This window comes from Alexandromys fortis, unplaced genomic scaffold (assembly GCF_014885135.2).
Source record: "Alexandromys fortis isolate MF-2015 unplaced genomic scaffold, M_Fortis_MF-2015_v1.1 scaffold_3, whole genome shotgun sequence".
NCBI lineage: Eukaryota > Metazoa > Chordata > Mammalia > Rodentia > Cricetidae > Alexandromys > Alexandromys fortis.
Genome location: NW_026067909.1, coordinates 4543834 through 4558343, shown reverse-complemented (window position 1 = coordinate 4558343; position 14510 = coordinate 4543834).

The window sequence follows — 14510 nt, the reverse complement described above, 5'->3', positions numbered from 1 at the left end:
TTGCTTCCTGACTGATAACCAGGTCTGTAGCCGCCTTCCAAGCTGAACTCGCAGGCTTTTGATCTATACGTCCAGGAGACATATTTCAGGATTCCAACTTGTAGAATTAGGCCCGAGGAAGAGAGTGGAGCCCCTCTCTTTCCTCCATCTGTCTGGAACATTCTGGGAGCCTAACTCCAGACTCCTGCCTTTGCAGGCTAAGCCAGTCATTGGTCCCAGAGTCTGCCAGGCCTGGCTTCTCACAGGACTGCTTCCATTGTGCCGGCACAGCCGTGGGAAATGCACATGTACACCGGTCTTCCCATCTGGAAAGCCGCTATCGACCCCTTCCTTCCAACTCCCCATTACTACCTGGGATTTGGCCACAACTAGAAGCAGATCTTGGCAGCTCGATTTCCACCTTCTACTCCCTTTCCTCCAATGCTTGAAGTACATTAACAGATATCACACGTGACATTCATCTATTTTGGAACAATGATTCGGATTGAAAGCTCTCCCCCCCCCAATGTAAACAACCGCAGAACGTGTTTCCATGTAAGTCTTCCGAGAAATTAGCTGATTCTGCAGCCACAGCATTGATTTACGACAACGGTGGTGCGAGACAGAGCCAACAGGCAGGCCCTCCTGATATGCGCTAAACATCTTTACTCCCTAAAATGGAATTACGTATGGTGCAGAAATGCTTTGGAGCAAAATTATTCGTGTACTCCACCGACAATGTGATTTCCTGGATTTACAATGAGCACTTGGGGAATTGTGTGCATTGCCTAAAAGAGTTAATATCTCTCCCCAAAGTGCTTGATTTTAATATTTGGGAAGTTTATAACCTAGTATACTACATTGCTTTACAAAAATGTCTCATGGCTATAAGCCTCCACGCATATGAAAATACTTGTCTTTGTGGGTAAAGATGCTTCTCTTGACAAAAGTATTAAATAGAACAAGTTTGGACTCTCTAAATCTCGCCACTTAAAAAAAATCTGCAGTTTTCACATTAACACAACAATAAAAATAACATATGTAATTATCCACCACCATTAGCCAAGGGGTCATTTCAAATGATTGGCTGGACAAAGATAAATCACATTTCTCTTTCGCCCAGTCTCCTTCCTCCACCATTTGCCGCTTCTCAAAACAGCATCCCTGCCAGTCCAGCAGCAGCAGCATGCAGAGAAACCAGGAAACTAAGAAGGATGATGGCAAACTGTCTATGGCGAGAACCAGGGCCAGGGCTGGGGTCTTCATTGAACTATAGCAGAGTTAGCAGGGAGGATTTGGAAATGGGAAAAGTGAGAACCACAGCAGTTGAGAGGTGGCGAAGACCATGATAGTAATGTGTGAGAAACACTTTGAGACAGGAGAGATGGTTTCGGTCACATGAGAAGCAGGACGCTCACTGCCTTTTTCTGAATGAGAAGCCACTATTTTTCCAGAAGGAAAACATAGATCTTTGTTTAAATGTTGCTCACAATCTCTCCCTGCAAGGACCATATAAATCATCCCCCACTCGGGCAGCTCACCCTTTGAAGACCAGGACTGTGCTGGGGGAGCAGTAATCCTCCCCACTGGGGGCGCCATAAATACAACCCTGTTATCAGCCAGCTCCAGAGCTTCCAAACCTGAGGCCCCAGAAGTGGGAGCCCAGATGAAGTGTGGACTAAGATCCAAGTTGAACTGTTCCTTGAAAAGTTTGACTCCAGTTCATCCGACTTCCTGTGCCTGCCAACTTGGAATGGAACCCTCCTGAGAACACATTTTTTTCCTGACAAAATTTACAAAGAGCTGTGCTGCGAGCCAGCAGCTGGAAAGAGCGTGCAGGCAGCCGTGCTCCGAGAGCACATTGTATACAGCCTTCTGGCACCTCTGGGCAGCGCCTGGCAGATGACCAAAAGCCAGAGAGGTAATAAAGTACAGGCTCCCAGGCCAGCGCTGGCCAGGCTCCTTCCCAGGGAGAGGATGACGAATGCCAGGCAACAGCAGAACCATGTTTTTCTGCGCTTAGTAGAAGAGACTCCAAGGAAAAGTCCAGATGCCATGTCTACCTCACCTGTCCCAGGTGACAAGCGGAGAGGCAGCTTCCTGTGCGTGGAGCTAGGCAGCACACGCTTAGAAGCAGGAGTGGGCCTCTACAAATAAAAGTTTAATTGACCAGCTTCCATTCTAAAGTGATCCGGAACAAGCGCCGTCCATTCCCTGGGCGTTTTAAAAATAACTGGAAGTCGACCTTCCACTCAGATTGGGGGTTTACCCGCGTTTCAAATCCTCTTGCCTGATTTGCATAGCTCTCTGTTCTCAGCACTTCCTTTCAGCAGAAAAAAGGCAGGGTACTAGAAGCCATGACCTACGGGCCTGGGAGAGATGTGCTGTTCCAGCCACACAGGTAACCCAGAGCTGCCTTTATTCCCTGTGGGCACCCAAAGGGACAGTTTGGGGTATTTGTTGCCCCAGACCTAGTGGAGGAGAGGAATGCCACCACTACCCCAGGCTGTAACTATCACCTCAATTCTAATGCACTGTCTCCTTCAATATCCTCCTGGTTCTAAACGTTAATGTCTGCTGTACAAGGCTATGTTCTGAACCATACTGCCTCCATCTTCAGGAGTTTGGCTGGATCTCCTCACAAAAGATTATCAGAGACGGGCTTCTGGACTGTTGACGTTCCTCATAGAAGGAAGGGGTGGGGGGAGTCCCATAGGGCCCTCCGCTGAGTATCCAGTCATCCGTCCCAACTAGCTCTATGTATTTCCTGATTGCCTCCAATCTTGAGTTTTCAAGGAGGGCTTAGAATACATGGGGAAGAATTAGGAAAGTAGGCTCCAACTACATTACCATGTGGGGATTAGCGTCTATGTTGGGGATACACTTTCCACTGTGGTTGCTTTAAGGCTGCCCATGCTCCTGCCCATAGCCCCTCACCCATGGCTCTATAAGTCAGCATAATAAATTCATTGGCTCTTCAGAGTAAATTAGGACATGAACATAGCTCAGTTTGTCATTGGGGTCATGGGAGGAACAGGTAGACATTGTTAATGTCTCCTCACGGAAGAAGTTTTAGTAACAGTGTCTATACATGGTCACATTGCATTTGGGCCTGGGGGTATAGCTTGGACAGTGGGATATTGGCTTAAGTAAGCATGAAGCCCTGGGCTCTGTCCCTAGCATGGCATAAACTATGGATGATGAAGCATATCTGTAATCCCAGCACTTGGGAGATAAAGACACGAAGATCAGAAATTCAAAGTTATCCTTAGCTACATGGGGAGCCTGAGGACATCCTGGGCTACATGAGACCCTGTATTGAGAAAAGAGTAGGGAGAAGGCTGCATCTCAGAAAGGGCTAGCCAAGCTAAAAATGTTCTGATAGCCAACTACCCATCGGCAAGGCCTAAAGAGATGCCATGGTGGGGGGGGGGGCAAGTGTGCTTTATTTGTTTAAAACCATGGTCCTGGCAAACCCTGGCCACCTAATAGTAAATTGAGAAGACCTCACTACCAAATAAAACAACTTAGGTCAAGGGAAGGCATGAGGCCATGCACACACATGGCCTATCAAAAGTGTGTGCTACAGTGTGCATGCCACATAAAATGCAGGCTGTCCAAGCTAAATTCAGAGTTCAGGCAAACAATATGTTGTTTATCCCATCCAGTATGGATGCATATTTATTCTAAGATGTTACTTGTTCATCTCAAATCAAACTCAAAATTGCTATGCTCATGTGCTGAGTCTTATTTTCACAAGGGAGTTCCTGTTGCTATTGAGGAGTTTATTCCATGTCATGCACAGAACAGCTGAAGCACTATGGAAGGCTGGTCAGCCCTGGGGACCCAACAGAGAAGGAGAAAGGAGCAGCCCACCTCCAACTCCTCCCCAGCTTCCAGCTCCAGGGGCCTCTGTGAGTTCCTGAGGTTTAAACCAGGCTGCCATAAGCCAGAGTAGGAAAAAGGAATCCGATTTGAAGAGTACACCAGGCTGTATATAGAGGGTGTGTAATCAAGCAAGGGAGCTAGGAACCTTCTCAGATCTTCTAGGGTAGAGCTGTCTTCAGTTGATTAAAAAAAAATAAACCTTCCTCCAGAGATGCCCTGTCCCTGTCTCCCCACTGCTAGGATTACCGGAAGCCTCCATTCCTGCCCCCACTTTGATGTAGGTTCTGAAGATGAACACCGATTCTCATGTTTGTACAGTGAGCACCTTATCCACCATACCATCTCTCCCGCCCTGAGATTTGCAGTGTTTGTGTGGATCAATCGCATCCTTGTGCTTACAGTCAGGTTTTTGTTCTTCCTCACTCCTTCTGAATCCCGAACCCCAAAGCCTTCTTCTCTGGGCACTCCCAGTCCTGTTATGCTTACCCTTTAACTCTGCTGAAATGCATTTTCATCCAGAAGTGCTAAAGAGATGCTTGGCCAAATGATTAACTTGCTACCATCCTCCTCACTGGGTCACCCAGACATCTCCTACCTATTTGAAATGCCACAGTTATCCTATGCTATCAATCTCTGTTAGATAGATACCTGGTAGATCTCATGTGCTTGGGAAACGTTTCCTTCTTCCCTGTCACTAACATGTCAAATCTCCTACCCACAATCCACCCTTAAAGCTGTGGGATACTGCCTAATTACCCCCGATATCCTTTCTCTCTGGGAGCATTTATTATTGACCACCCTTCTAGGGGAAATCAGAGTCAAGGCTTGTGTTAGTGACTATGCTCATCGTTATAATGAAATATCTAACAAGGACAACTTAGGGAAGAGGTTGTTTTTGGCTCACAGTTTGAAGGCACTCATGGCTGGGGTGTGAGGTACCAATAGAGACTCTAGCTGTGGTCGTAAAAGCAAAAGCAGCGGGTCACACCTCATCCATACACAGGAAGAAGAGAGAGATCCACACTGGTGCCCATCAGACTTCCTGCCTCCTTTCCCCCTTTAATTCGGTCTGGCACCCAAACTACCCAGGGTAGCTCTTCCCCTCTCCATTAGCTCCTCTGGGAACACACTCCCAGGCATGCCCGGAGGTGTGTCTCCCAAGTGATTCAAAAAAAAAAAAATCCCATCAAACTGACAATGGAGAATAAGCACAACTCTCAGTTTCTGTTTTCATTGGGATTGTCCTAAAAGGAAGGCTAAGTTAGATGTGGAGGCTTTGACTTCTCCACACAGAACCAAAGTGACTGTTTATTCAAGATCCTTTTGATGTCTCTCAAAGCCTGACATCTCCTCAAAGGAACCTCCAAATGGGCCTCACTAGGTCCACTCATAGAGTGGACTGTGCTACCTCAAGCGAGTGGCCCAGAAATCCTTTATTACTTCATTTTCCAGCTAATTATTAGTGCGGAGTAGGAAAATCATTGATCTGTGTGTGATTCCATCAAAATAAGCTGCTTAACCACTTTCTTTAACATATTCCTTTAGGAATTTTAGGTGTGTAGCTTGTGCTACTGTTCTCGTAGTTTCACCCAAAAATGGCCCAAAGAATAGCAACATAAGGGAAGGGGGACTTGTTGGAGCTTACTGTCCAGCATGGCAAGGAGGGGACAGGGTTAAGAGTGAGCTGAAGGGGGCGACAGGAACAAGAGGCTGTTTGCCCACATTTGAGTAGCTGCTAGGACAGCAAGTGGGGCTAGATTCTAAACTTCAAATCCCACATCCTCCAACAGAGCATGTGCACACACACACACACACATACACATACCCAAAGGTTCCACAATCTACCCAAACAGTACCACCAGAGCCAAGTGTTCAGACACATGGGCCATTGGGAGGTGTTTCAAACTCAAACCATCCAGTCTTCTGTGGATTCTTTAATCTTGGTCCTGCTCCCTGCCCTGCTGTACCAGCGACACTAGTATTGGAACCCTGACCTCCTCATGCTGCAGAGGCTTTAACAGAAGGACTTTTTTCAGGATTCTTACTAAGTGATGTACAGCAACTGATTTCAATGGGTTTTTTTTTCTCATGTCAAGAAACTGTTCTTCTATTCCTGTCTTATTAAGTTTTTATCAGAGATTGATGTAGAATTTTATCAGGTGTCCTCCGGGAGTTTATGGAGGTCTTTCCTCTTTTAATCTACCTATGTGATATCTTTTATTAATAGATTTCTGAATATTAAAACATTATTGTATTCCTAGAATGGATCTATATGGCATATGAAGCTGTTGTTTGCCACTGACTATGTATTATTTAGGGCTTCTTCTTCTTCTTCTTGGATTCAGCAGCCACACACTGCACCACACCAGGGCCAGCCAGCTTAGACCAGTTTCATCCTCCAACGAGAAGAATCTGGAGTTTCTGCCACTTTTCAGGTTTCACGCTCAAGTCTTGGGGGTTCGACACCGCAGCAGGAAGCAGGTTTGTCCCTGTACTTTCGGTGTCCATGCCACAGGGAGGTTCTTTGTCCTTTTTTCTATTGCAAGCCTTTACCCAAACCCTGGAGAACTCTGGAGTTATTCTGCACAAACACCGAATTAAAAACAAAGCCCTTAATGGAAAGAGAGAGGAACTGACATCACAGGCTAGTCTGAAAGCGTTTCAACATTATATGAATTAGGGCTCTGGGGAGAGGTCTCAGTAGGTAAAGCACTTGCAGTGTAAATATGAGGACCTGAGCCCAGATCCCCAGGCCCCCATGTAAAATGTGTGTCTGTGGCCCCGGAGCCAAGGAGACAGATGGCAGAGACAGGTAGTCTAGATGAGATGGTTTGCTTCAGGTTTAGTAGGAACTGAAAACTCCGTTGTGTCTCAAAATACAAAAATGGAGAATGACAGAGAAAGAAACTTAACGTTGACCTCTGACCTCTACACACATGCACAGGTGGGAGGGTACATAGTAAATGAACTGATTCACGAGCTATTAAAATTAACCTGCATGCGACTTTGCATATTTCACCTCTTGACTGCTAACCTGTAAGGGCTCACCCCTTTTTCAGGGCAACATGGAAGTTTCTGTTTTCCCAAGAAAAGTCTGTGTCTTTATTGGCTACTGAGTCAGATATCAGACTGTTGAGTAGCCATTAGATTAGCTGCAGTATCTTCTCATTTTCCCTCTCAATCAGAGCCACAAATCCAACATCTTACATATTTGTTCTTTATCCTCTCTTCTTCAATCAGATTTACCAGTGGTCAATCCATCGTAGTGACTGTTTTGAAAGCTCTTGAGTAATATCTAGTTCACTGTTTTCAACATTCAAATTCATAAAGCTCTCTGTCATTGCTCTCACAGTTTATTAACAATCTTGAAACTCACGTCTTCGGTTTTCAGCATCATGAACTTAAAGGTGTATTTGGAGGGAGGAGTGTAACATTGCTTCTCACTCTTGCTTAATAGTAAACATAATTATCTTTTAAAATAACCTCTATCTACTCCTTGACAATGTCACACATGTACACAATGTCTCTTGACCATATCTGCCCCCCAACTTCCCTCTCCACTGCTCCCCGACATTTTAACACGTCCCCATCCCCCTTTCACATCCTCTCATTTTTTGGAAACCACTGAGTCCAGTTGGTGCTGCCTGCTGAAATGCTTACCAATCTTGGTTTCCTCTTTTGCAGTGACCACAGGTGCAGTGAGCTCCTGAGTGACATGGCCAAACCATGTCCAGGATCTTCCATTCTTCCTACCCTAGCTTCTGTGCTATTTTCAGAGCCTGGACGTGGTGGCTGCAAACACCTCATTTAGGGCTGAGCACACTCCGTTGACACTATTCTGAGTCTTCTGACCAGTTATGAGGCTCTTTGTTGACTGCTGCCCTTACAGAGAGAAATGCCGGAAGCCACAGCTGAGAGCAGCAACCATCTATAGGCGTAACTATAAATATTTAGCAACCATATTTAACGTGATTCGTTTGATCCTAAATGGACTGTGGACATGTTCCCTTAATCTTCATATAGTCTCATTTTTTAAGAATCCTGAGGCTTCAGACATGGTCCCTTTTATCAGTGTTCTCTGGGTGAATATAATATTAGCCTTTAAGTATTGGTAAAACTTGTGATTTCATGAGAGCAATGACTGTGGTCTGTGCAGTCGGCCTGTGTTTCTTTATAACTAAGACTTTTTCCTTCAGTCATCAGTCCCTACAGATAGACGGCAGACACTGCTCTCCTTTGATGATTGATGCGAAGCCCATTAACCCTTGTTAAACGCCAAGTTGGTGCTCTTCACATACAGCCTGCTTCTACTGTCCCTGCTCTGTTTTCCTACTTGTCCTGTGCAATTGTTTCATGTTAAACTCACTCATAATTATGATATTATGGATGTTTTTCTCTTACCTTTCATTTGGATATACATTTTATATTCTAATAATTATAATTTCCACATAAAAGTTTATGATTCATACACATTTATGATTTCTGCTTTTTACCAATACAAAAGCAAAACACTTGAAACAAACTACTTAAACTCTAATTTAATATGAATACTCCACTTTCTAGGTTATGTTTTTCATTTATCCACATATGTCTTCATCTAATCTCTTATTTTATTTATTATATTATATATAATGTTATTATATTTCCTATATAGCCAAGACTGACCTCCTGATTTGGACTCTTTGGCTCTGATATTACAGATATAAGCCACCGTGCCTAGGTACTTTTTAAAACTTTTCCTTACCTTTTTTAGTTTAAAAATGACTAAACTTACCTTTCAATTGTCTTAGTTTTATTTCCTGCGATAAAAGAATACCCTGATGAATCAACTTAGAGGAGAAAGAGTTTTGCTTTAGTTGGCCCTCCATGCTACAGCCCATCATGGTGGAGAAGTCAAGAGGCAGGAGCTTGAAGCAACTGGTCACATCCACAGCCGAGGACAGAGGGAGGGAATGCATGCACACCAGTGCTCAGCTCACTTCCTCCACTCTTAGAAGTTCAGGAGTCTCTGACTAGGGGATGCTGCCGCCCACAGCGGGCAAGTCTTCTCACTTCCATTAATGTAGTTAAGATGACCCCCCCACAGACAGGCTAATATGATCTAGACAATCCCTCATTTAGAGGCTCTTTCTGGGTGATTCTACATTGTATCAAATCAACAACCATAACATAACCAACCATCGCAATCCCACCCCTGGTCAACTTGACACACGTGTGTACATAACTATAACTTTCACACCCTTTCCCCCAAGGCTGTATGTTTGTCTCATAATATTAAATACAACCCAAATTTAAAACGCCCCATAATCTTTAAGAAATTAAACGTTTTAAAAATCCAATGTGAGCTCCTAAAAATAAAAAAAAAAAACAAATCAAGTCTCATACTTTTAATATCTAACAGCATAAAGTAAATGTTCTGATTCCAAAAAAGGAAGACATGGATCACAGATGAGACCAAAACCACCCCCCCCCCCAAATCCAGGAGAACAAACAACAAATCTTAGAGCGTCCTGTCCAGCATCCGGAGTTTGTAATATAAACAGCTAGGATCAAACACAGTCAGGTAACCCCACCCTCCACCCTGCCGCCTCACACACAGCATCTCCTCCAAAGAGCAGCACTCCACCAGCGGCTCTCCTTAGCCCATGACTCCTAGTTCTAACTTCACCAATATTCCAGGGTCTCAACTGCAACTGAGGTTTCACCTTCCCAACCTCACAGAACAGTCTCTCAGTCCCTCTCTGCAAGAGCTCCCACCCTGCCACACCGTCCCTGACCTCTGATACCTTCCTGGACCCTCTTAATTTTGCATCATTCATGCTTCCAGACCCAGTTCCACATGGCCGACACAGCACTGCCAAGTTCTGCTGCTAGCTCAAAATGTAGCCTGGCCTGCTTGGACCGCAGCTACATCAGTTTCTGTGTGCTGACCCTAGGGAAATGTTTTTTGGGGTGGGGGGCAATGAACTCCTTTAGTTTCGGCTTTTGCTTTTTCCTTTGAATAAATTTGGATCATTACATAGTCGATCCTCTGGTGAATGGAGTTTTACCCTCAGGGCGCTTCTCCCATTCTCTTACTGCAGCCCAGGCAACTTCTCCCCAGTGGTGCCAATTGCCCTCTCAATTACAGCAGCCTCTTCAGCATCAACTTGGATGGCATCCTGCTAATCAGTCTACCATCTCTCCATGCAACTTCACTCTGGATCTCAGGAAACAGGCAGAATGATGCCAGATTCTTGACAAAAATACCACACGAAAGGCCCCAGTCCAGTTCCTGACAGAGTCCTTTCTCATCTCTGAAACCTCGTGAGCCAGGCGTCCACTGTCCACATGTCTCTCTCTCTCATCAGTCTTTACTTCCAAGCTTCCATTTGAGCAGCACAGTAAGCTCTGTGTTCAGAACTTAGAGGCTTGTCCATCCCGTGTCCAAAACTCTTCCGCATTCCTCCTACAAAACAGTCCCAGTGGCTTAAAGCCCACCCAGGCTTATCACAGAAATGCTCCCAAATCTTAATACCTATTTCAGCCTTTGCTTTGTTACTGTGATAAAAAAAAAAATACCCTGACCAGAACAAATTTGAGGCCAAAGGGTTTATTTTAGGTCACACTTCCAGACTACAGCCCCTCATGGCCAGGAAGTCACAGTGACTAACAGGCACTCAATGGTCATGTGTACAAAAACAAAACTATAAGTACTTTTTAAATGCATTAGTCTTTGAAATTCAATTCCATGGTATTTTATGTTCATTTTTTAAATTTGCTGTGTGCATGTATGTATGTAACTGCATATATCTCTGATAAGCATGTAGAAGTTACAGGACAAGCTACAGGCGTCCGTTTTCTCTTTCTACCCTGTGGGGCTCCCAGAACAAACTCAAGTCATCAGGCTTGGTGCAAATGCCCTTACCCACTGAAGCACCTTGCTGGCCTGATTTTGTCTGGTGACACAGGATTCCTTCATGTCCCCCAGTGATAGCTCCAGCTGGCTCCCTGCACTGTATGCTCTTCTTTGGGGATGGCCATTGTGCATATGTTTGCTGTCTTGCCCTCCGAGCTCACAATTTTTCCCTTTTAACATTTTATTCATTAATCTCTTTCCTCTGGTCTTCTGTAACTTCTCACTTTTATTTTCTATCCCCCTAAATTAGTGTTCTATAATCAACTGGCCACATTGCAGTTTTAAAGTCTGAATTCTTTAACGGAGGTGTTGAGAGTCTTCTTTTATGCAGTTACAAGAAATACCTGGCCAAATGCTTATCACCCTAGCAGGCTGGGGGTTGAAGCAGTGTATTAAGAATTCAAAGCCAGTCTTGAAAACATAGTGAATTTAAGGCCTGTCTGGGCTACATTAGACCTGGTCTCAACAAGAGCACAAAAAACTATTCTCGTTTCATAGGTTCAAAGTCTCCCTTGACCTTGATGGAAGGGCTGGAGAGAAGGCTCATCAGCTAACAGCTCTTGCTGGTCTAGGAGATGGAAGCTTGTTACCTTCACCGGTGTCAAGCAGCTCACAATCACCTGTAAGTCCAGCTCCCTCTTCTGGCCTTTGTGAGCAACTGCACTCAGGTGCACATACAGTACACTCACAGACACACAAAGACATACTTAAAAATGAAATAAATCTTAAAATTTTTAGGAAAAATTTAAAAATGAAGAATAGGGACTAGAAATGTTCTGGAATTTTCTAATCCTTTTTACATAAGAGGTTTCAGAGTCCACAAAACTGTCTCATGATAAGCTGTGTCACTGCAGAGGAAGTCTTATATTTCTCCTATCCTTGAGTTGGGTTTAATTCTAAACAAACATTTCAGGTACAAGATAAGGATGAGAGGGGAAGTTTCTCCAAACCTGTGGTTAGATTACAACACAGTTCATAAGAAGCAAACCCAGTCCCTTCTCGGGCCTCTTCTGAGTGCTTGGGAACACCACACTTCCAGAAGAAGACTTCTTGCTCTTTGTCTGACTGGTGGCTGGTAGCTGGGGTAGCTTGAATGGCTGGTAGCTGGAGTGGCTGGTAGCTGATTGCTGGGCAATTGGTGGCTGGGGTAATTGGTGGCTGTGGTGGCTGGTGGCTGCTAGGTGCTAGTAATTGATGCCTGAGGTGGCTGGTGGGGTCTGGTGACTAATGGCTGTGGTTAGGGCTGGTAGGGTCTGGTGGCTGATGACTGGGGTGGAAGGTGGCTGGTGGGGGCTGGTGATTAGTGGCTGGGGTGGCAGGTGGCTGGTGATGTCCAGATATGTTCTGCTTAATCTCCTGGATAGCACCTTCTTGGTTCAGGAGCAACAATACAGTCTGAAGGGTCTTTACCCAGAAAGGTTCCTGAGAACCTCTCCATCCTTGACCAGATGAGACACTCAGGTTGGCCCTTCCATCCACACAGTGCTATGCGCAGAAAATGTGGATAGGGTGTTCTATGGTTTCCACTGCATGAGCTAGGGTAGCCTCCACTCCAACCTTGAGTCTTTACTACCTTCTCCTTTTCCCGGTCCCACTTACGGAATCTGCATAGTAAAGGATGACAGATGTGATAACTGTGGGACAAAGAAACAGAGAGCAGACAAATACACCAACCTAGCTGAGAAGGGGGACAGGGATCAAGGTCAGGGAGAGGACAGGAGAGGAAGCTCAGCACCCACTGTTAACTCCACACGTAGGAGAGGAGGCCACTGCCGTGCTAGGCCCTGAAGGCCACTGACCACACCCAATGCATCCCAGGTACAACTCCGCTCAGTTCTTCTCAAAGTTGCTCAAGTGTACAAGTCCAGGGAGAGGAGGCTCCAGCCTTGTCCCTGAGGCGCTTCTGGTTTCTCACGTCCCTGGAGGCAAAAGTTAGCAAGCTCTACAGCAGCACCTTCTGGCCAGACCGGGACCTCCACCCTCCACCCTGTGCTTGCTGGGGTCAGCAGCTTCTTAAAGTTCGCCACTCCTCAGCCCCTGCACCCGGGATCTATAACCGTGATTCCTCCACACAGGGAGGACGGACCCTCTCGTGCTTGCATTAAGAAACATTCTTATTCTCTCAGAAGCCATGAAGGTAGAGCAGTGTGCTTTCCATATCACAGTGACTGTAACATTTCTTTGAGACCTGAAACCAAGCAGAGAAATAGAAACTTCCCGGACGCGGGCCTGCTTTGCCTTTGTTTTCTAAAGAAGCCCTTGTTTTGCGTGACTGATGGGAGGCAGCGCGTGGGAACGCCTGGAAATCTGCAGGAAGGGAGCTGGGAGGGCAGCGGCATTCTTTATCCCGCTCCCCCATCGATCGCCTCTAATGAGCTCCAGTACAGCTGGGGCTAATGGTGCTGCGGCTGGTGTTAAGGGCAAACGTGGGAGAAGATTTCCAACCCAAGGGGCTTAACAGTTGCCGGACGGCCCTAGAGCCCTCGGGGCGAGGATGCACTTGAGAGGTCACTGAAGCAAATGAGGGGAAGATTTGGTGCCTCTGGAAGAAACGTGCAGGACTGGGTTTGGGTTTTTTTTTCCCCCCAACAGAGACTACAGGCATCAACAAAAACCCTCACCTTCTCTCGCTAGTCATTAGTCCCTGACCCTCACCCGATAAGAAGGCTCCTACTAGAGCCGCCTTATCCTAATTATGACTCATCAGATGGCAGCAATCCTACCCAATTAGTGGAGCTTAAACGGGGAGGGGCACTTCACAGACTGAGGTCCAAGCCCCGAGTGATCCAAGGAAGGACAGAGCCTGCTCCAACGCCCCTAACCCTGCTCTGTTCCTCACCTAGGGGTCCAGGCTACCATTTGATCTAATGTGCTTGATATTTCTTCTTCTGCGTTGCCGGCTGCCCCCCTACCTCAGAGATCTAAGAGGGGCCAGATGAGTGGCCTTAAGAGGGACAGAGGCCAGTGGCCTTCCAGGGACAACTAACTGGTAGATCCTATAGAATGTTTGCAGTCACATGTTAGCACAGACAGGGGGCCACGGGAATTAGACAAGATAAAAAACCTAGACCGGCAAATGCCTTCGGGGATCGGGCTCTCCACACACCCTGAACTTTAACCGCATAACGGAGTTATTGCAGTGGGAAAAGAACCCTGAGCCAGCAGAGAATGAGGGTCTGCTGCGACTGGGGGATGAGACAGCAGGGGAGGGGAGGGGTGTGATGGGAAACACATCCTCTGCTTTGCAAATTGCCCAATCCACTATTTATTTTAATGCTGTAAATAAGCAATTTAAATGGTACCCTAGTTCCATAATAAGTAATGTGGTAATGTGATACCCTGAGGTTACAACAAATTATTTATTAGTTTTTTTATTATTATTCTGAGGCAGCATCTTTATAACTAGGAGATTTTCATTGGGTCTGATCATAAAAAGTATGGGTGCAGGTGTGGCCCCTATGTTAGGAGCACTAACCCCTGACACATGGATTTCTATAAAGTTGCTATACAGCTGCAGAAAGGTCTTTCCCCACAAAGACCACACACCCAAAAACCCACCCTGCACACACACACACACACACACACACACACAGAGAGACAGAGAGAGACAGAGACAGAAACATAGAGACAGAGACACCGAGAAAGAACAGTAAAAAAACAAAAGAGTCCCAAGATCAGGGCTGATGTCCCCAGAAGCCTTTGAGTTGAAGGCTATGCACATTACAAAGAATGGCTCAGTCACACT